The sequence below is a fragment of the Rhineura floridana genome, chromosome 13, assembly GCF_030035675.1.
Source record: "Rhineura floridana isolate rRhiFlo1 chromosome 13, rRhiFlo1.hap2, whole genome shotgun sequence".
NCBI classification, from domain to species: Eukaryota; Metazoa; Chordata; class Lepidosauria; order Squamata; family Rhineuridae; genus Rhineura; species Rhineura floridana.
The window spans coordinates 15,929,346-15,954,508 of record NC_084492.1 but is presented as its reverse complement, the minus strand read 5'-3'; positions in this window follow the sequence as shown (position 1 = coordinate 15,954,508).

The window sequence follows — 25,163 nt, the reverse complement described above, 5'->3', positions numbered from 1 at the left end:
CCTTTGAGGCGATATGTATCATCTGGATGCAACCCTTTTCTAAACTTTCATCCTTGGGATAATGCATTTTAACAACACACCACTACCAAGACTAAGGAGGGGTTAAAGGTAGAATGTGATTATTGTTGAATGGTAAACCAAAAACCTCTCCGTAAATCCCCCTTCATTCCTTTGGTGCCAGTGTGTTCCCCTACCAGGTGTGTTCCAAAGATTATTTCAATAGCTTGTCAAAGGCAACCATAGTATTTAACGTTCTAATCCCAGTCCCCTATATCAGAAAATCAGATCAAAGTCATTTGTGTCTTGAAGGAACCCCAACAATACTAAAACCAGAAGGCTTTTTTAAAAACAACGTTCATTACTGCCTTAAAACTTTAAAACATTTCTTTCCCCTGGGTCAAAGCTCAGATCTGGCATAGCACAACCCAAGCTGGATTTAAAAGTTAATTACATTTTCACCCTCAACTGAAGATGTGCGGGGGGGGGATTGGAGGAAGAAAAGAATGAGACAGTCTGTACACAGAGTTCTGCCACAAGGTGTTCCATCTGGTACCCTTGAAAAGATGCCCACACAGGGGAAACAGTTGCTGGCAAATTGTGGAAGGCCAGGAAGCCCCAGCATGCTTGGCAAGAGATTCAGTGGTCGGACAGCTGAGCCACCAGTCAGGTTTATTCTGCATGTCAATTTGGTACAGGCAAGGGAGAGCAGGGAGGACAGCTGGGTAGCAGAACAGCAAGGAAAATGGCAGGTTGACAGGATCCCTCAGGGGTTGCTCACAGTGCAGCTACAAATACCGAAGAGTAGGGCTCAGTACCTTCATTCCTCTTCATCTACTTTTCCCATCACCCCCCCCCGCTTAAAAAAAAAAAAGACTACACATTGCTGTTTTGGATGCAATGCTGAACCACCGTTCAGTGCAAGACTTTGCAGCCTGTAGTCCTCCTGATGTTGTTGGACTTACAAAAGCATGGGAAGCTGCCTTAACATTAAGAGAGAACATTGGTCCACCTAATTCAGCATTGTTCACTCTTGCTGGCAGGGGCTCTTCAGGGTTTCAGGCAACCGTTTTTCCCATTTCTACCTGGAGACAACAGAACTTGAACCTGGGTCCTTCTGTGTGGGAGATTTCCAGGCTGACATGGCTGGCATTCCTCTCGAGACTCTTGTCATGCTGTGCAATGGTGAGATGTGTAGAACCATCAACAGAACCGCTACTGAGTGCCCTCACCATCGCTGTGGAGCATGTCAGTCACTTTGGTACTGTAGTGACCTGCATATGATGAAACAGGAGGCTCCATGCCTAGAGCACAGGTGGCATAAATCGTGGTCTGAACCTGACCGAACACACTTAAGGCTGCATTACTGTGCTGACCACATGGTAGTGATAGCTTTTTGGCAGAGTTTTTCTGAGGGATGAATGGGCTTTTGTCATCTGGCCGTAAGAACATTGCTCGGACACCCTCATCAGCCTGCTGTAACAACTTTGTGAGGCACTTTAGGGACAAAGTTGTTCAGATAGATTTGGATGCCACAGTTCGAGCAAGTCCAATGGAGGCATACAGAGCACTGTCTGGTCCATCTGTACTGGATCAGTTTCAATTGTTGCGGCCTGTGGATGTGGACAAGCTGCTTGAGGAAGTGTGGCCAACCACCTGCCTCCTTGACCCTTGCCCACCTTGGCTTTTTAGAGCTAGACGTAGAGGGCTGACAGAGTGGGTCTAGGGAGTAATCAATGCTTCACTGGAGGAAGGGGGCGTGTCATCTACCTTGAAAGAGGCGATGGTGTGTCCCCTCCTTAAGAAGACCTCCCAGGACCCAGAAGTGGTAAAAAACTATTGCCCAGTGGCAATTAGTCCCTTTGGGGGCAAGGTGCTTGAGAGGGTGGTGGCAGTCCAGCTTTAGGCATGCTTGGAGCACACTGATGGCTTGGATCCTCTCCAGTCTGGTTTCAGGTCCAGCCTTGGCACTGAAACTGCCTTGGCTGCCCTGTCAGGAGAGAGATGGAGATCCTGCTGGTTTTCCTTGACCTCTCAGTGGCTTTCTTTACTATTGGCTATGGTATCCTTCTGAGCTGTCTCAGGGTAGTGGGGGCTGGAGCACTGTTCTTCAATGGTTCTGCTCTAGGGTCACTTCCAGAAGTTATGGGAGGCTACTCTTTGACACCGTGGGAGTTATCCTTTGGTGTCCCTCAGGGTTCCATCTTGTCCCACGTGCTACTTAACATCCCATATTAATCCGCTGGGAACTGTAATCAGGAGATTTGGAGTGAAGCGTCACCAATATGCAGATGACATCCATCTCTGTCTCTCTGTTCCATCTGAACTGGGAGAGACAGTTGAAGTGTTAGACCAGTGCTTGGAGGCAGCGATAGCTGGATGTGGGCCAATAAATTGAGGCTGAATCTTGAGGTATTACGTGTCTTGATTTCACAAGTCTGGGAGGTGGAGAGACAGCCTGTCCTGGAAAGGGTTGCACCGGGAAGATTGGGTCTGTAACTTGGGGTGTTCCTGGATTGAACTTTGTCACTGGAGGCTCAGGTGGCCTCAGTGGCTAGAAGTGCCTTTTTCCAGCTCTAACCTCTTTTGGACAGAGATGACTTGGCCACTGTACTCCATGTTCTGGTAACTTCCAGACTGTATTATTGTGCTGTATGTTTGGCTGCCCTTGAAGATAACCCAGACATTTCAACGGGTCCAAACTGCAGCAGCCAGATTACTGGCTGGTGTTCCATTTAGATCTCGTATAACCCCTGTTGTAAAACAGATGCATAGGTTCCCAGTTTGTTTCCGGGCCCATTTCAAGGTGCTTATCCTTATATTTAAAGCCCAGAATGACTTAGGCCCCAGATATCTGAAAGACTGCCTCTGTTCCTACAGACCCTCTTGGGTGTCGAAATGGGCAGAAGAGGAGCTCTTGGTAGTTTCACCGCCCTCAGAAGTTCAGATGGTATGGGAGAGGGCATTCTCTATGGTGCCTTAAGTTGTGTCTGGCATTTTCACTGTACAGCTTTTGTCGTATCTGAAGTTGCACCTCTAAACCCTGGTTTTTGACACTTGAGAGATATATTTAAAGGACCGTCTGTAGTTGTTGTTGTTGTTATTGTTGTTATGCCAATCCCTTTCCACTGAGCTACAGGCCTTCACCACCTCCCCATTCTTATTCCCAGCATATATATATATATACCGCCCTTTTCTCCAAGTAGGAGACCAGGGCAGCATGTAAGTGAGTTTGCATTTGCTTCAGGCTCAAATGTTCCCCCATCTTCTTTGCTCCTTTGCTCCAAGGAGAAAATCAGAAGGTTTTGCTTCAGCTTTCACACTAACCACAAGTACCCATAATGTCTAAACTCAAGGTAATTATGCTTAGCTTCAATGATGGTTAATTCAAATAAGCCAGGATGAAACTCTCTTGTGTGATCCTACATCATGGGTAGCCAACGTGGTGCCCTCTAGATGGTGTTGGTCTGCAACCCGCATCAACCCTCTCCATTGGCCATGCTAGCTGAGGATGATAGGGGCTGTTGTCCAAGATAGCATCACATTGGCTACCTGTGTCCTGCATTGTTCACTAACCATAGGTTAAATTGCCTCAAATTAGGGAGAGCCAAAGTTGATGAGCCATGCCTCCCCACTGGCCATGCCTGTTCATCCCGAGTCCAATGACTACAGGAGTGGGGAACCTCAGGCCTGGGGGCCAAGTGTGGCCATCTTTGTATGACTCTCAGGACTCTCCCTAGACCCTGCCCAGTTCCCAACCTACGTTCCTAACGGTCCCTGCTCCTTGTCTTCCTGAGTGCTTTTTCCTGATGGGAACGTGTCCTTAAACTGTGATAATGGCTCTATCTTGTCTGGATGGAAAGAGATGTGTGATGAAACCTGTAGCTTTTCCATGGCTGGAATGTAGCATATTCTGCAAACATCAGAGTCATATCCATTACTCTGCACACATTCATGTGGTTTCCTATGTGGAAATGTGCCCCTTAAATTGAAAAAGGTTTCCTGCCCCTGGTTTATGAGAGAAATTGGCTCTAAAGGAATTCTATACCCCACCGTTGGATCTCACATCATTCCCAAGTGGCAAGACCACTCTCATCCATAATATGTTTTTTAAAAAACATTCTTTCTAAACAATGTTCTTAACCCTTTTTACTTAAGACGTTTTTAAAGCTTTTTTAAAAGAATGTTTTAAAGTTGTTTTGTTTTAATTTTATTTATTTACTTATTTATTTAATTACGCTTTTAAACCGCCCTATAGCAACAAGCTCTCAGGGCGGTGTACAGCAAAATGTATTTAAGGTCTGTTTTTATGATGTTTTAAATTGTTTTTACTGCTTTTGTTTGCCGCCCTGGGCTCCTGCTGGGAGGAAGGGCGGGATATAAATTAAATAATAAATAAAATAAATAGATAGTCACTTTAGGTCCCTCACAGTGCTCATCTATGCTCTTCTCTTACTGTGCAACAAGAGTTAGACACCCTCCAGGCACCCATTGCCACATCCCACCTAGTGGATAGTACAGACTGGCAAACACACACACACATAACCCTGTCATTTTGTGTCAATCCTATTTTGCCCATCAGCATCCTGCTAGTCCTATGAACCGAGGGAGGGTGGGACAGAAATGGAAAAGGGCAAGCTGGGCTGGATTGATCTTAAATAGCTATCTTTGGCACTGCTTTCAGCTGGTATTCTATGTGCCCAGACATTGCTTCTCACACATGCCTCATCCCTCTATAGCTGTCCTAGTCTGTACCCATGGTGGTTGGGGGGAATGAGTGGGATTTTATGTGACGTTTTACTAGCAGCTAGGGATAGGGGAGAAATTCATCCAGTCTGCAATTTAATACGAACCTACCAAATTTGCACTTTCTAAACTAATACACAAACCAGGACAGCTCCTTTGAAATTCCCAGTTCTCCAGATTTTGCAACAAGGTCTTCAAAACAAAGAATGGATATCAACATGTGTATATTAGTGAAAAGTGTGTGCCTGAATGCATAGGCTAGTGAAAATATTGGTTATTAGGGGAAATTGTTTGGGAAATGCATAAGATGGGTAACATTTTGTACAAATGTGTATATTAGGGAAAATGTGCATGGAAATGCATACTGATCATCATATTTTTTTTAAAAAAAATCAAATATATGCAGAAATGGGGGGGGGCAAACTTAACACTGGAAAAGTGAGAAACCAAAAGAAACCAAAATGGATAAATGTGTCCATCCCTGCTGGTAACCCTTGCCAAAATAAGAAGCAGTTGTTGAGTATTAGGCAGTCCATATGCTTTGTCTACACAGATGACAAAACAATTCATCCACACATATACACACAAAGCAGGATGCCAGGCAGATACTCATTTTATTCAGATTTGCCTACGATTATTCATGAGTTATTTGAATGCCACTTCACTGACACAGACAAAGTTGAGGAAATTTTCATGGGCATGGCCGATGTTGTGGTGTTCTTTTTTTCAGTGAAGAAGTCATAGTCCCTGGGCTACTTGAAAGCTCTTGGCCTTTAAAAAGGCTAACTGACAATCTGTTGGCCTTTGAAAGGGCAAGTTTCCCATTATACCTCTTGATCAGAATCCTCTCTTTGGTTCATACAGATTTTTTTTAAAAAAAAATTGTGCACCAACAGAACTCTCTGTGAACTTCATCATAGCAAAGATGCTGAAACAGTAAAAAAAGTATAATTATAATTGTATATCAAATATTTGGTAAGGTCAAAGATGTGTTGGTTTAAAGTATCCAATGTGTAATAACTGAACTACTTTCACAGAAGTGTCTTGCTATGCAAGAGGCCTATAGCTAGCCTGGTTTTGATGCTCCCTGAATGAGTTCCCAGAAGCAGTATTTTATTTTCTATACTTTTGACAGTCAAGATTATATTCCAAAGTAATCATAGTCTACATACGGGTTGAGCTATGATTTTGACATGTATTCAAGCCTAACAATAACATATGCAAATCCAGCAGCTGGATGATGGCGATGACGATGACAATAACAATAATTTATTTATTTATGTATTTATTTATTAAACTTGTATACCGCCCCATAGCCGAAGCTCTCTGGGCGGTTTACAACAACTAAAAACAAATACAATTTAAAATACATCTTTTAAAAACAATTTAAAACACAATTTAAAAATTTAGAACAATATAGAACACATGCTAAAATGCCTGGGAGAAGAGGAAAGTCTTGACCTGGCGTCGAAGAGACAACAGTGTTGGCGCCAGGCGCACCTCGTCAATAAAATCATAATGATAACAATAATGATAACAATAATGATAACAATAATAAAAGTACATGAGAGTATAGGAAGATTTTCCCATGTGTTGTTTTTCTGTAGCTCTGACATGAGAGAATATGGTGGAGAAAGGAATTGTAAGACAGATACTGGGAATATGCATACGTATGTATGTTCGGGTACATCCTGTCCTACATCAAGGAGGTGGAGCTTTGGATATAAAACCTGCCCCATGCCAGGGAAGCCCTGTTCCTCACCTCCCCAGGCCCACCCTCCTGCTTCTTGCGTGCACTGTAGATGTAACTGCTCACTGTGGCGCCAAGTTGGAATTTGTTTCCTGCCATGGTCAATGGTTGTTATTGTTGTTGCTGTTGTTGTTTTTGTTGCCTACTCTACACTGGAGGTACAGAGGAGCAGGTGATTGGCATTGGGGTGGCAGTCGTTTATAACAAGATTAAATCTGGATTTGAATCATTGATTAGAGACCTGAGGCACCTTTATGGTGAAAGGGCAGGATCTTGAAATGACCTAGAGTGCTGTAGGACCCTGGAAAAATCTTTGAGCTGGAAAGTACAGGAGCAATCCTCAATCACAAGGTGTGTTGTGTTGTGTCTGATCTGATGCCAGATCCTAAAGAGAAAGTAGCAAGGCAGGTCAGGAGTTATAGGACCATGGATAGCTCCAACTTGCTTCAACACAGGTTCAAGGTTCTGCCCCCTTGTGGATAATTTTAGGATTCTTAAAGCACCAACACCCCCACCCCAGCCTGAAGACAGGTACTTCCCCTTTCCAAAGTTTCCAGCCTGGTTTCATGGTGCACTCCCTTTGGTTTCTCAGGGGAAGGTGCCTATGACGGTTGTTTGCACATACAAATTCTTTTCAGAATGGTGAGGAAAAAGCACATTTCCAGCAAAGCACAGTTCTGAGAGCTGTTGCTTATGCAGATTGGGCCACTGCTTTCATACCGGAATTATCACAGAAATTTTGCCTGAGTCAGTCAAATGTGAAAGTTCCTCCCTGGATATCACTATTATCTGAGAAATGTTGACAAAGGCCAAACAAGCTTTGATAGGTCTTACAAAATTTCTCAGAGGGGGTCTGAACATCATTTTCCAAAAGCAAAATCCATAGAGTGCTTGAAGGCTCATCCTCAGAAGATGCTTCTGACGAATTTCAGGGGGAGATGATGCCCACACTGGCAATTCACAGTGGAGTAAGTTGTCAGGTAACATGTTTTTCTCATTCCCTTTTATTCCTAATTTCTACTAGTATTAGCATAATTCACCTGTATTTTTACAACCAATGGCCAGAAAACAAGCCAGAAGAACATTGAATTATCATTTTATATATCCGGCTTTATATCTTACCAACTATCAATAAATGACATAGGCCCCATATATCTGAAAGGCCACCTTCTTCCCTTCAGACCCTTTGTGGATCAGCAGAGGAGGCCCTCTTCATTGTTCTGAGGTCATTCTCTGCGGCAGCCCCTAAGCTTAGAAACCTGGGAAGTTGCTTTATATGGAGTCAGACAATTGGTCCATCTAGCTCAGTATTGTCTATACTGACTGGCAGTGGCTGACCAGAATTTCAGGCAGGAGTCTCTCTAAGCCCTACCTGGAGATGCTGAGGATTGAAACTCAGGTCTTCTGCATGCAAAGCAGATGCTCTAATTCCCTCCCAACAGAGGTGCATTTGGTGCCTTTGTTGAAGAGCTTTTGTTGTGTGCTGAAGACATGTCTTTACCCCTGACCTTTGACAGTTGAGATATACATTTTAGGACCCAGCCTATTCTTCTGATGCAAATTGTTTAAACTGATTTTAATATATGTTTTTACATTGTTGTAACCTACCCTGGGACCTTATGGTGAAGGGCAGGCAAGAAATCAAATCAAATCAATCCATGAGTTTTAATCATTCAAGGCAAAGGTCTCCCTTCATATGCTTCATGTTGGCCCCAAGCCATCACTGAGTCTTACATGAGAAAGCCACCAACCAAACAGTAATGGGTTCATTTCAATTCATTCTTTCCAGATATCATTTAATGAGTTCCACTAGATACAATTTTCTGATTAAAATAAAGCTGATTAAAAAGTAAATTAAAAGTAAACTCCACATTGATTGTTTTCTATTGTCGTGTTTTTAATCAGGCAGGTTGTATCAGTTTGAAATATGTTTGAGTTCAATTTTTATTTTAAGATCATGCCTGTCAAGGTACTTGATATTGTTGATTTCATTGTGCCAACTGGGAGACAGGATTGCACGAAAGAAATATTGGTGTTAGTATTCAGTTGTGGCCACAGAAATAGCATCTCCCATCTGGGGAACTGGGGGTGGGGGAGAGAGATTTCCCTGAATAAGTGTAAATCGCAATATGGCTTGGAATGTGTGATATTAATTGGAAGTTGATGTGGCTCCTTGTGCATTCGGTGCTCAGTACATTTGGGAATTAGCAGAAAGCTGCTTTTATTACTTTATTTTAAAAGCTTTACAATGCAAATATCTCTGTGTTTACTCAGAAGTAAATTGTGCTAAGTTCAAGGGGGCTTACTTCCATGAAAGTGTGAAAAAGATTGTAACCTTGGATTTTATGGTGGGAAACTGCCTTTCATTTTGGCAGGCAGCATATTTGCTGTTGCAGGTAAATGCCTTGAACAGCCAATATATTTACAATGACCATTGATTTTTAGAGATGGGAAATTCTCATGTCATCTCATCCAATCCCCTTGCTTAGTATGGGAAACTGCAGCTATAGCATCCCTGACAGATGACCATCCATCCTCTGCTTAAATGCCTGAAGTGAAAGAGAGCCCACTGCTTCTCAAGGCAGTCTGTTCTGTTATCACACAGCTCTGACTGTTAGGCAGCTTCACATAATGTTCAGCTGAAATCTGTTTCCCAGCTTCTTCCATCCATTTTGTTAAAGGCTTTCCCTCTGGAACAAAAAAAAGCCTCCTACATCTTCTGCATGAAAGCCATCATGTATTCATCTTAATCTTCTATTTGCCAGGTTCAACTAATACAGATCTTTCCATTATTCCTCACAGGTCTTGGCTTCCAGATCTCTCACCATCCTGGTCACCTTCCTCTACATCAAGGGTAGATGGGAAATTTGTAGTCCTCCAGATGTTGTTGGACTCCAATGCCCATCAACCCCAGCCAGCATGGACACTGACCAGAGTCAGAGTCCTGCAGCATCTAGAGAATCACATGCTCCCCATCCCTGCTCCAGACATACTCAATGTTGGTCAATGCCATCCTCTAGGGATGGAAGGATCTGTCCATTTCAGTACTCATTTTTTTCCCAGTCTTAAATTCAGTTGCCCACATTTTTGCAAGATTTTGCTGTTTTTTTACAAAAAAATCCTTAAGAACATTCTTCAACATTTAGTGTGAATATCTCCTAATAAATACATTTCAGTATGAAGTTTTGCATACATTTTTGCAAGCAATTTATCTCAATATAATGTATTTTGTATGTTATTTTTACTAATATATCTATTTTATGCACACTTTTCACTAATATATGCATTTTTGTAAACATTGGCTGGAGAACTGCATCACAAAATTCAAAGAAATTCAAATTTCAAAGGATGGCTGTGTTTCAGTTTTCACATTGTTTTGCAAAGTCCAATTCAACAGATTCAGCTTTAGATTACAGGTGAATCCAATTTCTCTCCAATCTGTAATTGGTTTCAAGAAAACCACAGTCTTTTAAAATCCACAAGTGGACAATACCTTTATTGGGACCAACCAAATTTTATTATTTATTTATTTATTATTTATTAAATTTATATACCGCCCGACTAGCGATAGCTCTCTGGGCGGTGAACATGTCATACACTTCAATGTTCTGCAGAACTCTTCATCAGACAAGATGTTACACAAAGCAGGGGGTGACGGGGAGGAGGAAAAGTAGTTTTATTATTATTATTATTATTATTATTATTATTATTATTATTATTGAGGAGGAGGGTGATGCTGCAGCTATGAAGTGAGCTTGTAGACTCAGTCCCACAATGGAGATTACAGGCTAGATAAACCCCTTATTCAGTTATTGAGTTATACAGCTAGGCATTTCGTTTAAAGAAGCAATAGTTGCTTCCCATATCTAGTCAGTATTGTAATGCAGATCTGTCTCAAACTTTAGATGTTGTTGGGGAACGGAGAGAGAAGAAGCAAAGGGAATAATGACATTTGGTTTAGCAAAGCCAAGGATTAATTCTGGATGATGTATTGGGGGGGGGAGTCAGTTGAAGCCAAATTGTAGAGTATTACCTAGTGGTTGGAAGGGATGTAACCATCAAAAGTCCATTTTGAGGTGATAAAAAAAATCTGTCTCTGGCTATAGATTCTACACTGACTTGCTAGTTTCAGTATTCTTCAAGCAAAGGTAAGGAAGTTGGCCCATTAGAAATAAACTCCCAAATCCATAGTTGGGCAATACCTTTTTTGAAATCAAACAAAATGTCACAGAAGTGTGGGAAGCTTTCAAGTTCTCCAGAACTCATTGTGTTGTTGTTGTTTTCCCCTTGTCTTGCTCATGCCTCACTTTGTGTAACATCCTGCATAATGAAGCATTGCCACACTTTTGAGATATGCCGGTTGGTTCCAATAAAAGCATTGCCCAGCTGTGGATTTTGGAGGGATTTTTTTTCTGAGCTACCTTTGAGCTACTGAGCTACTCAGCTACCTTTGCTTTTTGTGTGCATATTTTGTTTTCATGTGCCTGAATGCATAAACCCACCCACTGCAACAATGCATATAATGTGCAGTAACAATTCATGTCTGGATGATACGTCTTAGAGAGATGTTTGTGCTTCAATTAATTGTGAATGTGATCTGTAGTTAAGCTGAATGCCTGTAATAATATGCAACAGTGATGCAGGTCAGCACTGTCATAGTGCCATTCCAGCTCAGAGAGAGTGAGTGTGTTTGCTTCTGCCCCTCCCCTTTTGCAATGAGAACGTGGGAGATTTACTCCCAAAGGGATAGTGTTTAAGTAGGTAGCACCTACTTGGTAGGACCAAGGGGTGAGGGGCTGGGGGCTGGCTTTATAAGCCAGCTCCATCCCCAACTCATTTTGCTATATCATCCCTCTTTCTCTTGTGCAATGTAGGCATGGCTAGTCACCTATTACAAGGGCTGAGTAAGAGTTTTGTGTGTGTGGGTAGTCCTTGATTGCGGCGGGGGGAGTCCTTGATTGGCCTTTAGGATCCCTCGTTTTCATTGCTATGAAATTATGATTGGCCGTCTGGGAGTGATGTGTTTTGTGTGTTTGCTTTGCCATTTAGTTTGGGCAGGGGAGGAGGTTAAGAACATAAACATTAGATATTATTGTTGTAGTTATGTGCCTTCAAGTCGACTACGACTTATGGCAACCCTATGAATCAGCAACCTCCAAGAGCATCTGTCGTGAACCACCCTGTTCAGATCTTGTAAGTTCAGGTCTGTGACTTCCTTTATGGAATCAATCCATCTCTTGTTTGGCCTTCCTCTTTTTCTACTCCCTTCTGTTTTTCCCAGCATTATTGTCTTTTCTAATGAATCATGTCTTCTCATTATGTGTCCAAAGTGTGATAACCTCAGTTTCACCATTTTAGCTTCTAGTGATAGTTCTGGTTTAATTTGTTCTAACACCCAATTATTGGTCTTTTTCGCAGTCCGTGGTATGCGCAAAGCTCTTACCTGCTTTTTTCACTGTCCAGCTTTCACATCTGTACATAGAGATCAGGAATACCATGGTCCAAATGATCCTGACTTTAGTGTTCAGTGATACATCTTTACATTTGAGGACCTTTTCTAGTTCTCTCTTAGCTGTCCTCCCCAGTCCTAGTCTTCTTCTGATTTCTTGACTATTGTCTCCATTTTGGTTAATGACTGTGCCGAGGTATTGATAATCCTTGACAAGTTCAATGTCCTCATTGTCAACTTTAAAGTTACATACATCTTCTGTTGTCATTACTTTAGTCTTTTTGACGTTCAGCTGTAGTCCTGCTTTTGCGCTTTCCTCTTGAACTTTCATCAGCATTCGTTTCAAATCATTACTGGTTTCTGCTAAGAGTATGGTATTGTCTGCATATCTTAAATTATTGATGTTTCTCCCTCCAGTTTTCCCACCTCTTTCATCTTGGTCCAATCCCATTTTCCGTATGATATGTTCTGCGTACAGATTAAACAAATAGGGTGATAAAATACATCCCTGTCTCACACCCTTTCCAATGGGGAACCAATCGGTTTCTCCATATTCTGTCTTTACAGTAGCCCCTTGTCCAGAGTATAGGTTGCGCATCAGGACAATCAGATGTGGTGGCACCCCCATTTCTTTTAAAGCATTCCATAGTTTTTCATGATCTACACAGTCAAAGGCTTTGCTGTAGTCTATACAGCACAGGGTGATTTTCTTCTGAAATTCCTTGGTCAGTTCCATTATCCAACGTATGTTTGCGATATGATCTCTGGTGCCTCTTCCCTTTCTAAATCCAGCTTGGACGTCTGGCATTTTTCATTCCATATATGGTAAGAGCCTTTGTTGTAGAATCTTGAGCATTACTTTACTTGCATGGGATATTAAGGCAATAGTTCGGTAATTACTGCATTCTCTGGGATCCCTTTTCTTTGGAATTGGGATATATATTGAACGCTTCCAATCTGTGGGCCATTGTTTAACTTTTCATATTTCTTGACAATTTTTTGTCAAAATTTGGACAGATTCAATCTCAGTAACTTGTAGCAACTCTATTGGTATGCCGTCTGTTCCTGGTGATTTGTTTCTTCCAAGTATTTTAAGAGTAGCTTTCACCTCACATGCTAAAATTTCTGGTTCTTCATCATACAGTTCCTCGGTGAATGAATATGTCATCATTGCATCTCCTTTACAGAGTTCTTCAGTGTATTGCTTCCATCTTCCTTTTATTTCATCTTGGTCAGTCAGTGTGTTTTCCTGTTGATTATTCATCATCCCTACCCTTGGTTTAAATTTCCCTTTAATTTCTCTAATCTTTTAGAATAGGGCTCTTGTTGTATCCTTTTTTTGTCCTCTTCTATTTCTGTACAATAACTCTTGTAATAGTTCTCTTTGTCCCTATGTAATAGTTGCTGTATTGTTTCATTTAGGGTTCTCCTTTTGCTTTCCTTCTCTCTTTAACCATTTTAAGAGTTTCTTCAGTGATCTATTCAGGTCTTTCTCTCTTTTTCACTAGAGGTATTGTCTTTTTGCATTCTTCCCTGATAATGTCTCTGACTTCACTCCATAGTTCTTCTGGTTCTCTGTCAACTAAGTTTAAAGCTTCAAATCTGTTCCTTATTTGATCTTTACATTTTTCTGGGATGTTATTTATATTGTATTTTGGCATTATGATTGATTTGTTGTTGTTCTTTAGCTTTACTCTGATTTTTGATATTACCAGTTCATGATCTGTACTGCAGTCTGCTCCTGGTCTTGTTTTCACAGAAAGTATGGAACTTCTCCATCTTCTGCTACCAATTATATAATCAATTTGAATTTGTAGTTGTCTGATTGAAAATGTCCCATTCCCATCCATTTTAATTAACTCATGCCAAGTATTGTAATGTTGATACATTACATATACTGAGACATTGTTGGGTTAAAGGCATCCTGTAGGCACCTGCCACAGTTTTCTGTGTGGTTTGTCCTTGAGGAAGGGTGCCTTTAGTCCTTGCATGTGGATTTTGGTGAATGCTGGACAGCAGGACCTGGTGTGTGCTTTTTCCCAATCGTTAGCTGGAGAGTCACAGACTGCAGCTGTTAACAGCCCCAGGATACTGAAGAAATGCTTCCCCACAAGAATTAGGTTAAATTCTCACCTGCTTGTACTTTCTGAATTTGGTTAATTTGGTTTACAGATCTTATATTTTAAATATAACCTTTGCCTCATGAGTCTTCATTGTAGGTGTGGCCGCAAGAGCCGATCTCCTTTTGCAGATATGTGTCCCAAACATACAATGTGAAAATAAATGGATACATTTTACTCTCTCTCATTGTATTTTTGATGGTATTTAATATTTTATTGCACTTGCATATTTTGTAGCACACCGTGATGCCTTATATGGGGGGTTCCTAGAAATAATTTTAATAATGTAAATAAATCATTTTTATGATTTCTGGGAGGAGCAGTTAAATGGGGGGGAGTAGAATACATAGATTCACTCTTCATGGCACCATTTTTCTCCCCTAGATAGCTATCAATAATTTAACAGAGCATATACTATGGAAACAATGTGTGTCAAAATTAATTATTCCTTTGCCAGTTCCTGTGATTCAGAAGGCTGCTTGTTATACAGCAGGATGCAGTTATCTGGAACATTTGACTGGGAGCACTCAACTGCTCTTTTGTCCAAACAAAACTTTTGTTAACAACTTGAGCAGATTGTAGTTCTTGGAAGAAAGCCATAAACTCTGAAGGGCTAACTTTTCTTTTCTTTGCTGCAATGCAACAATAGCTGAACAGAACTTAAATAAGCTAGATGAAAATCTGGCCAATTTCATTATTGCATATGGAGAAAACACACACACACACATATCTCCCCCCCCCTTAGAACTCAACAGAAAGTTGCCACCTGGATGTCTAGAGCTAGGTTTTCAGAGCCATACAGGCCTCTGTCTTGGAAGAATTTTGTCTATCCTTTCTGCCTGACCTCTACACAGGGAACTCCCTTCTTGAACATATATGTGATGCCAGCTCTCTCCCTTGCTTAAAATGTCTTCTCAATATCCAACATCTCCTTTTGGCCTTTGGCTTAGGAGCATGGGAGGCTGCCTTTATACTGAGTCAGACAAGCTTTAATTGTGGTTAAAGTTGGTAGCAGCAAAACACTTAACTGCAGCTAAGGACAGGAGTACGGGGAGAGAGTGTTGCAACTCACTTACAGGCTCTTAGGTGGAGTTAAGAATCCCAGGAAGCTGCCTTATCCTGAGTCAAACCATTGGTCTGTCTTGCTCCATATTGACCACACTGACTGGTAGAGGCTCATTTGGGTTTCAGGCAGATGTCTCTCCCATCTGTAACTGGAAGTACTGGAAACTGAACCTAGGAACTGGTAGAGGCTCATTTGGGTTTCAGGCAGATGTCTCTCCCATCTGTAACTGGAAGTGCTGGAAACTGAACCTAGGAACTTTGGCGTGCAAAACAGATACTGAGCTACAACCCTTCCCTTCAGAACATAGAAAGCTGCCTTATACTGTGTCAGACCATCTTGCTCAATACTGTCCATACTGTGTTTGACAGTGCCTCTCCAGAGTTTCATATGGAGGTATCTTTCCCAGACCTGGCTGGAGATTCTAGGGGTTGAAATTGGGACCTTTTGTGTGCAGAGCATATGCTGTACCACTGAAGCACAGCCAGCGGCAGGTGGGGTGGTGGAGTGGTGGCACTTACCTGACCTCCCAACAGCTAAGTCACTGTTTACTGGGACGTCAAGGCGGTGAGGAGTTCAGCAAATGTACTGGCAGAACCACTGTGCTAAAACGCCATTTGCTAATAGCTACAACTCTTATTCTCATTCCCGGCAGTAACCAAGATTGAACTGTGATATTTGCCCACATTATTCCTGTACTGTCATTGTGTACCTGTCCCTCTTTCCTCAATTGTTTCCCCACTTTCTATTTTAGATTGAAACCTTTTTGTTGTTATTGTTGCAAGCAAGGACTGGCTTTGTTGCCTTGCTAAAGTACTTTGTACATCTATCTATCTGTCTGTCTGTCTGTCCGTCTGTCTGTCTGTCTAACGTCTGTGATCTTCATAGGGGATCATTTTCCATAAATATGGGCCCACCACTGAAAATCCCCTGTCTCATAAACCTAACCTTGTTTATGGATGTGCCAGAGAACAGGACCTCCAAAGTTGGCTGTAGACCTTGGGCAGGCTCAGACAGGTGCAGGTGTTCCTTCAGGTAACAAACAGTGATTTAAATTGGGCCTGGAAACAAATAGGCAGCCAAAGAACGCAGAGCGGGTTTGATATGCTCTGACCATTTGGCTTCTATGCACTTTCTTGCTGCTGTGTTCTGTACCAATTGCAGATTCTAGACCATCTTTAAAGACAGACCCATGTAGAGCAAGACAGTAATCTAGCTGGAATATAACCAAATCATATGTCACTGAGGCCATGTCTGCTTTCTCCATTATAGTTGCAGCTAGCAAACAAGCCCGAGTTGGTAAGAAACTCTCTTGACTGCTGACATCACCAGCACCTTCACTGATATTGCTGATCACTGGTAAAGTCCAGGAGGATGGCATCCTTGACTCTACTTTCGGAGTACAACCCCATCCAGAACCTGTTTGTCACCATCCAGATCACCTGGTTTCCCAATCCAGATAATTTCCATTTTATCGGGATTTAGATTGAGCTTGTTTACCCTTATCCTTTCAAAAATTGCCTCCAGACACTTGTCTAGAACTTCCTTAGAGGAAATAGAAGGGTAGAACTGAGCATCCTCCACACAGTGATAACCCTGCAACACAAACTTTTGCAAGACTTTCCCCAGAGGTTTCCTGTAGATCAGCCTTCCCCAACCTGATACCTCCCAGATATTTTGGACAACAGGTCCCATCATCCTTTGCCATGGGCTATGCTGGCTAATGGGAGTACTAGTCCAAAACATCTAGGGGGCATCAGGTTGGCGAAGGCTGAAGTAGATGTTTAAAAGCATAAAGGACAAGATGGAATCTTGTGATGGAATTGCCACCCACCAACTGTGCAATTGTGGAAACTCCCTGCGTGCTTTAGAATCCTGATTCTAAATTCTGTGGGGCATCTCCATGAATACAGGAAATTCCCTCCTTCAGATTATCCTCCTCTATCGACTTGAAGGCACATAACAACAACAAATAGGTTGGTAGGCTTAGCATGCTTGTACTTGTTCTCCCTGCTCAAATGTAGGTTTTACACATGCACAGAACACCTGCATAGAGTGACTGTCTGAAGCATATCTTTCTGGCAAGGAGATGGAAGTGTGAATGAAATTGTCACCTGTGAGTATTTCTAAGGATGTGTCACACCCAAGTTAGACAATCTGTTGCAGGAAAAGCAGCACTCAAATCCCCCTGTTGCTCAGACCAGTAAACAAGACTGACCTGGAATTGCATGACCTGCTCTGCCCTATTGTCCTTAAGAGAGTTCCTTAATGATCTATGTATTCTCCAAGTAGTTGCCTGCTTTCATGGCTTTTCCAAAACAATTGTGGGAATTCCCAATCATTTTCCTAAGGAACTCTGGGAACTGTTGAGAGGAATAGTGGTCTCCTAACAGCACCCTTAACAAACTACAGCTCCTAGGATTCTTTGGGGAAAAGCCATGCCTGTTTAAAGTGGCATAATACTGCTTTAAATGTATAGTATAGATGGGGCCTAACGTAGGTCCATTCATTTCAATAGGTGTACTCTAAGTAGAATTTGGTTGGATACAACAACATCATCATTTTATTTTATATTTTATTTTATTATTTGATTTATATCCCACCCTTTCTTCCAGCAGGAGCCCATCATTCTTATCATCCTTGCCTGATAACCCTTAGGCCCCAGACACAGGATGTACTAAAGTCTCAGTTGTTGACACAGGGCCAGATTTAGCACAGGGACTGCTAGTTTCCAACCCCAAGCAAGCAAGAAAAGTCTGCAAGGCAAGTTTTCATTGTAACAGTAAAAGGGCCTCCGGCTGGATTGAGGAAGGAGCTTTTTGTTAGGTATTTGCAATAAATTATTCTTTTGTGATATAGTCAATTGAAATATGCGCATAGGCTTCTTAGTACTTTCAAATCTATAAACAAATAATCCCATTTCCCACCATTTTCTTTGCTATGAAAAAAAAGGCTGTCGCTTCTGTGTTTGATGTCTACAACCTACACAGTGCTGATACCAGACACCACAGAACTCTCAAATAATATATACTTTGCTTTGTCGTCACCTTACTAATTTAAAGACGGTCTTTTGTTGTCAGTTTGTGACAAAGGGGAGGATTTAAAAATAGGATATGCCTTTAGTCTTGTATATTTATTTCCTGGAAAAGGAAAGGAGGGTGTGCTTTTGTGAAATCATCCGAGCGACAATTCCCTTTGACGATGAAAAATAAATCTACTGTCTGTGTTCATAGGAAACAGTGAGGATGAAAGAGCTCTGTGCTTAAGTAAACAGAGTGATAAGACTATCTATGTGGGATCTCCAGACAGCCTAGAGACCAACCTTCTGAGGCACATCTGCACCATACATTTGAAGCACTCATGCCACTTCTACAGCCATGGCTTTTCCAAATAATCCTGGGAGAAGTAGTTTGTTAAGGGTGCTGAAAGTTGTTAGAAGACTCCTGTTCCCCTCACAGAGCTAAAGTTCCCAGAGTGGTTTAACAAAATCCATCTTTCCAAGGAACTCTGTTAACTGTAGCTCTGTGAGGGGAACAGAGGTCTCTTAACAACTCTCAGTATCGTTTACAAACTCCAGTTTCCAGGATTCTTTAGGGGAAGCTGTGACTGTTTAAAGTGATATAATAGTTCTTTAAATGTACAGTGCAGTTGGAGGCTGATGCCCAAATCCATTTGGAATGAAGATTCAGTCAGATGACCTGAAAAAAGGCCACAGACTTTCCTATTAGACAAAAGATCTCTTTCAACTCATGGAATGTCTATGATATAAATGTATCCTTCCTCACTGAAACAGGATTTATTTGGGGTGGGCTCCAAATAGTTATGGAAAGATCTGTCAGTTCTGGTTTTCTCAATTTCTCATTTTTCTAATCTTAAATTTAATTTTCTACATTTCTGCAGCAATTTGCATTTTTTTTTAAAAAAAAATCCTCATCAAAATTCTCCAGCATTTTAGTGTACATGTCTTCTAATAAAAACATTTTTGTAGGCAATTGTGACTGATGTACACATTTTTGCAAGCCATTTCTTGTCCTATAATGCATTTGTGCATATTATTTTCACTCATATATTCATTTGTATGCACATTTCCCATAATATATACATTTTTGTAAACATTGTTTGGCAAACTGCATCACAAAATCTAAATAAGTGTGAATTTCGAAGGATGGCCGAGTTTCAGGTCTCCTATTATTTCAGGAAGTGTCAATTTGATAAATTCAGCTTGAAATACAAGCTGAGTAGAAATTCTTGCCCATCTATAGTTCCAGATGGGCAGAGGAAACCCCATATACAGAATACATGTTCAGATTTTTGCCTGAATGCATAAAGGGTTAAGGCCACACAAAGGGTTAAACATGGGTGCACATGCAAGTCCAACCCCCAACATTCCCAGGCACATGGGCTGGTATTTAGATGTCCACATGATCAGCATTAATGGGTTTTGTTATTCATTATTTATATATATATAAAGCAGGATTTTTCCCACAATAATCAGATAATAATTAAAATCTACAATCAGCTAAAATTAGAGGGAAAACAAATTAAAACACATGCTGACTCTGTGTATTATGTTTGCCTAAACAAAAATGCTTTTAGCAGATACTGAAAAGAGTACAGTGAAGTCACCTGGCTGATGTCAGGAGGCAGGGGGTTTCAAAGTGTAGGTGCTGACATGTGAAAAGGTTGATTTCTTACAAGTGTGGAATGAATATTGTGGGACACCTGTAACAAGGCTAGCTCCGCACGGGATTGCATCCAGTGCTAGTCTTACTTAGAGTAAACCCTTTGAAGTTAATGGTCATGATTAAGGTAATCATTCATTTCAGTGGGTTTACTCTGAGTAGAACTTCATTGGCTACAACCCAATGTCTGAAGACTGATTTTTGTTTGGGCATTGACAATCCATGTCTTAGACTGTGATTGGTCAGATAAATGATTTCTATCAATACTATTTATGCCATGCCAATTATGCATTAGGTACTGTTCAGAGCTTAGCAGTTCTGTCCCTGTCCAGAAGCCTTACAATCTGCATTGAGAGAGATCAAACTGGGATAGATGGCATATATATATATATATATATATATATATGGTAGTATTCATTATATATTTTATTTAAAGGATTTCTAGTCCACATTTTGTTGTGTGTAGGTGTGCATGTGTGTGCAATATCTTTCCAAACTGGGTTACAAAAAAAAAATCATTAAAATGGAACTTTCAAACCCCAAGATATAAAATGACACTAAAAACAATAAACATTAAAATAGAAAAGTAGTATATGGATTGTATCCCAAAAAGTCATTGCAGGAGTCAAGGGAGCAGAAGTTCTGCTACGTCAGCAGAAGTCATTCCACTCACACAGCAAAACTTTTCCTCCCTTGTCTCTGCAAGCTTTTAAGCAAGTTTTCAAAACCTATTTATTTCCATTTACTTTTCTCTTAATTGAGAGCTTCTAATGTTGCATGTTTAAATTAGTGTTTTGTTTTAAAGAGTTCAGCTTTTTCTCACGTTCTTCGTCTCCAATTCACGTTGATGTTTTATTCTTTTCACCAGCCTATGTTTTAGATAAGAATGGAAGAGAATTTGGTTTGGTCTGCATTCTTTAAGTGAACCAATCCAATTTGCACCTCCCAGGCTAGTTCATTGGAACATAAGTATCTTTCAGATTTTGCAGTGCAGTTCTCAGTTTAAAAGATATACCACAATGTATTTTTAAAATGTGTTGTTTGAGGACAAAATGGGTGAAATGCCATGGTTGCAGCCCATTAGCGCAACAGCCGTGCCATTAGCAGAAGCACCAGGGTTGGGCAAATCTGTCAATTACAGTTTCTCATTTGTCCAATCTTAAGTGTACAGTTTTCAAGAATACTGAAGATGCTCCTCTTTCCCTGGCCTTCACCATTTGAGATGTATGTTTTCAGGAGTCACACTCTTCCTATGAATGTTTTTAATTGTTTTTAATACTACATTTTAAATTTCTATAACCTGCCCTGGGACACACTGGTGAAGGGCAGGCAACAAATATCATTATCATCATCTCCACCACGGGTTCCCAAACAGTGGTCTGTGGACCACCAGTGGTCCATGAGCTTTCTTTAGGTGGTACACGACATGCCTGTGGATTTTGGGGTCAAGATGGGAGTCAGCACATCCATCTCACTGAACAGTCATATTGATTTATAATCGTATTTTTATTGCTTCTTTTGTTTCTTATGTTGTATTTTATTGTATTACAATTTGAATTCTATGGAATTATAATTGCTGCAACAGGCAAAAAATAATAATTAAGTGGTCTGCCAAGACCATCAGCAATTTTCAGGTGGTCTGTACGGGGACCAAAGTATGGGAACCACTGATCTACACAATTCTGCAGAGCAAGTTCCCCTAATCTACACAATTTTGCAAAGCACGGTTCCGTAATATAATGCATTTTTGTGTGTTATTTTCACTAACATATCCACACATCTCTTCTATGCACATGTTATCCTGGTATATGCATTTTTGCACACATTTCTTGGTTGGAGAATTGCATTGCAAAGTGTGGAATGCAATTCTCCCAAGATGGGTGTGTTTTGGTTCTCATAATTGTTTCAGAAAGTGTGAATTAGGTAACCTTGCCTTTAACTTTCAGCTGAAACAAATGTTTTCCCCATCCCTACGCAGTTCAACAGCCAAATCCACTGGGTGGCTTCGACCCACAGAAGTGTTTCACAATAGACCCTATTATAGACTGTTTTGTACTGTTACCCTGCTTGTGCTTGCACAAATAGCTTGCACAACAGCACCGACTTTCCTACTTCTTCCACTAACATTGTGTTGGATCTCACCCGAAAGGTTTAGAAATACATCTACTGAGATAAAATACATAGTTAAATATGAACTTTCATATAACCTTTTAATTTTTTTTATTTTTTTCAAAATGCTTCAACTGAAAATGGTAATAAAAAAGTCTATTTTCACATACACACTCTCAAGATTTCTGCCGTAAAGAAAAGAAGCTAAATGGTTTAATACATCAGATTTCTTGATTTCTAAAATAACTTCTTAAATAATGGGACAACTTCACTGATAAGACATTGCCCCAGTTTGTTTGGTTTTTTCATACTATTCAAAAATTGTTGGAATTGTTTCAATTTGTGAGGTTTTCCATTGTATTGCAATACAAATATGAGCAATTATGAATAAGTTGCTTATCATTTCTAAATGTATTGGTTCTACCAAAACCTTTAAATATTCCAGAATCACCTTTTGGAGGGGGGTACAAAGGAATATCATGTCCTGACATTTCTTGCATTTCACGTAAAAACCTCTTTCCAAAAAATACTATAGATGTGAACAAGTCCAAAAGATATTCATAAGATATGGTCAGCTTTTACTAAGTGACATCACCAATATTTATCAACGTTATTTTGATGTATTTTGTTTAACCTACGTGGAGTAAGGTACGACTGATCTTTTAAAAAAGATTTTAAAGTGTTCTTTCAAGTTAGCATTTACTAATCTAGTGGAGATCATTTGAAATATAGAGACTTTTTTTAAAAAAAATTACAGATTAATGCAGGATGAAAGAGTCTTATGAATTAATCCATGTGCATTTGACGCTAACAAGGAACACTCTGTTCCATCTATTCCTAGTTTTAAACAATTCTTGTGCTGCTATAATATAGGGTTTATTTTATTTTCAATATCTTATATTTTATGATATGTAAGTTGACTTTTAAGGGTTGTGCCCCACAGCAAACAGTGGCCTATAAATAAGTATAGGGATATATAGGGATGGATGAAAATCAGTTGCCAGAAGCTACAGGAGGAGAAAGTGCTCTTGCACTCAGGTCCTCCTTGATCCCATAGCATCTGGCTGGCCACTCTGAGAACAGGTTGCTGGACTACATGGGCTCATTAGTATTTTAGTGCAATTCTCTCCTAATATGAACATGGTTGTAAGCAATTTTGCCTAATATGCACATCTTTGCAGCGCCGTTTCCCCAAATATAATGTATTTTTGTATATACTTTTCAGTAATATATTCATTTTTATGCACACTTTACCTTGACATATGCATTTTTGTATACATTCTTTGGGTGGAGAACTACATTGCCAAATACAGAGAATTTTGGGTTTTGGCTGTGTTCCATTTCTCATCAGTGGAGGCTGATCCATTAGAATGAATGGGGCACTGCCCCACCACCCTTGCTTGCCATCAGCCAGCCAGTTCCCACCCATCTGCCTTCTTCATTACATCCAGTACAGGAGGGGGATGCCACTGACTGCCAGATTCCTCCATCTTTGTCTCTCTGTTGCCATTAAGTAGGGAGGAGATTGGGCCAAAACTAGAATGAGTTGGCTCTGTCTGTCATTGGCTCTAGCTCTGCCTATTGTTGGCCTCTTTCCTTTCTGCCTCATCAGTCCCAGTGAGCACCACCCACCGCTGGTTCTTATATTTTTTCAGAAATTGTAAATAAGGTAGGTATGCACTGAACCAGATTTCTCCAGCATCCCTTTTCCATTTATTTGCATGCATATACAAATAAATGGAGGAAAGAGGGCCAATCACCTCTTTAATATCTTCAGCTGTGCTTGCAGAGGATGGACCATGCCCTCAGCAGTTCATTTCTGTGCCCTCTTCTTGACATCTGATCAGCTTCTGTTCACTGCTTCCATTCATCTTCTTTCAGTGAATCAATGGTTCATGATTCATAGATTTCATTCCTTTAAAAAATAAAATAAAATAATCCAGTGGCTTCATTTTTTAATGGTTATCTTTTCCTTTCTCCTTTTCTCTGTATTGGGCCATGTAACTTCCCCTCCCTCCTCCTTTCACAATCTGCCATAATTAATTATGCTTCTGATAGAGAAACAGGTGTTCGACTTATTATTAGCTTCTGCAAAACTATGGCTCATTGTTTTCACGTTCCTTTCACCCAGCCATAATCAAATGCAGTATTTTCCAATAGCTATTTGTTATGCAACATGACCTGAAGATGAATGTTTTCTTTGTCTGTTATCACCCAGTAGTAGGCCTCATCTGCACTGTCATACCACTTTAAACAGTCAAGGCTTCCCCAAAAGAATCTTGGGGACTGTAGTTTGTTAAGGATAATGAGAGCTTTTAGGATATTCCTGTCACATAATGACAGTTCTCAGCACAATTTAACTGTCAATTTCTCATCCCAGGGAACTCTAAGAACTGCATCTTTTAACAACTCTCAGCACCCTCAACAAAGGGTAGATTCTGGGTGAACAAAGGGTGTAGATACTGTAGATTCAGTAACTGCCTGGCAGTGCTGTGGTCACAGATATTGTATAAAGGTAGCTGATGTTAATGCCTGATCCAGTCTACAACCTGTTCTTGTGGATGGAAAATAGTCTATAAACTATGGGTGGGGAACCTAAGACTTGGGGCCAAATTCTGGCCTTTCAGGTGTCTATATGTGGCCCTCAGAACTCTTCCCAGGCCACACCCTCTGGCCCTGCTTTGCACCTTGAGTCTTTTTGCCAGGCTGAAATGTGTATTTAAACTCTTGCCTCCCTGGATGGAGGATAGAGAAGGGTATGTAGAAACTACCCTACTGTACAAAGGTAAAAACTGCATTAATTCTTCCACGCACTTTTGCCTCTGGCTCCGCCCACCACTGTCGTGTGGTCCTCAGAAGTTTGCCCAGAAGGGAGTACAGCCCTTGGGCTGAAAAAGGTTCACTGACCCTGCCATAAACAAAGCAACATGGGGCATCACAATGAGAACAACTTGAAACATTAAATAATGAGGACCAATAGACTGAAGCTTAATCCAGACAAGACTGAAATGCTGTTGGTGGGTGGTTCCTCTGACCGGTTGAATGTTGTACGGCCTGCTCTAGATGGGGTCATACTCACTCTGTAGGGGCAGGTTCATAGTTTGGGGGTTCTCCTGGATCCACTGTGGTTGCTTGAGGCACAGGTGGCCTCAGTGGCGTGGAGCGCCTTCCATCAGCTTAGGTTGGTGGCCTAACTGTGACCCCATCTGGACAGGGATAACCTGGCTACAGTAATCTATGCTCTAGT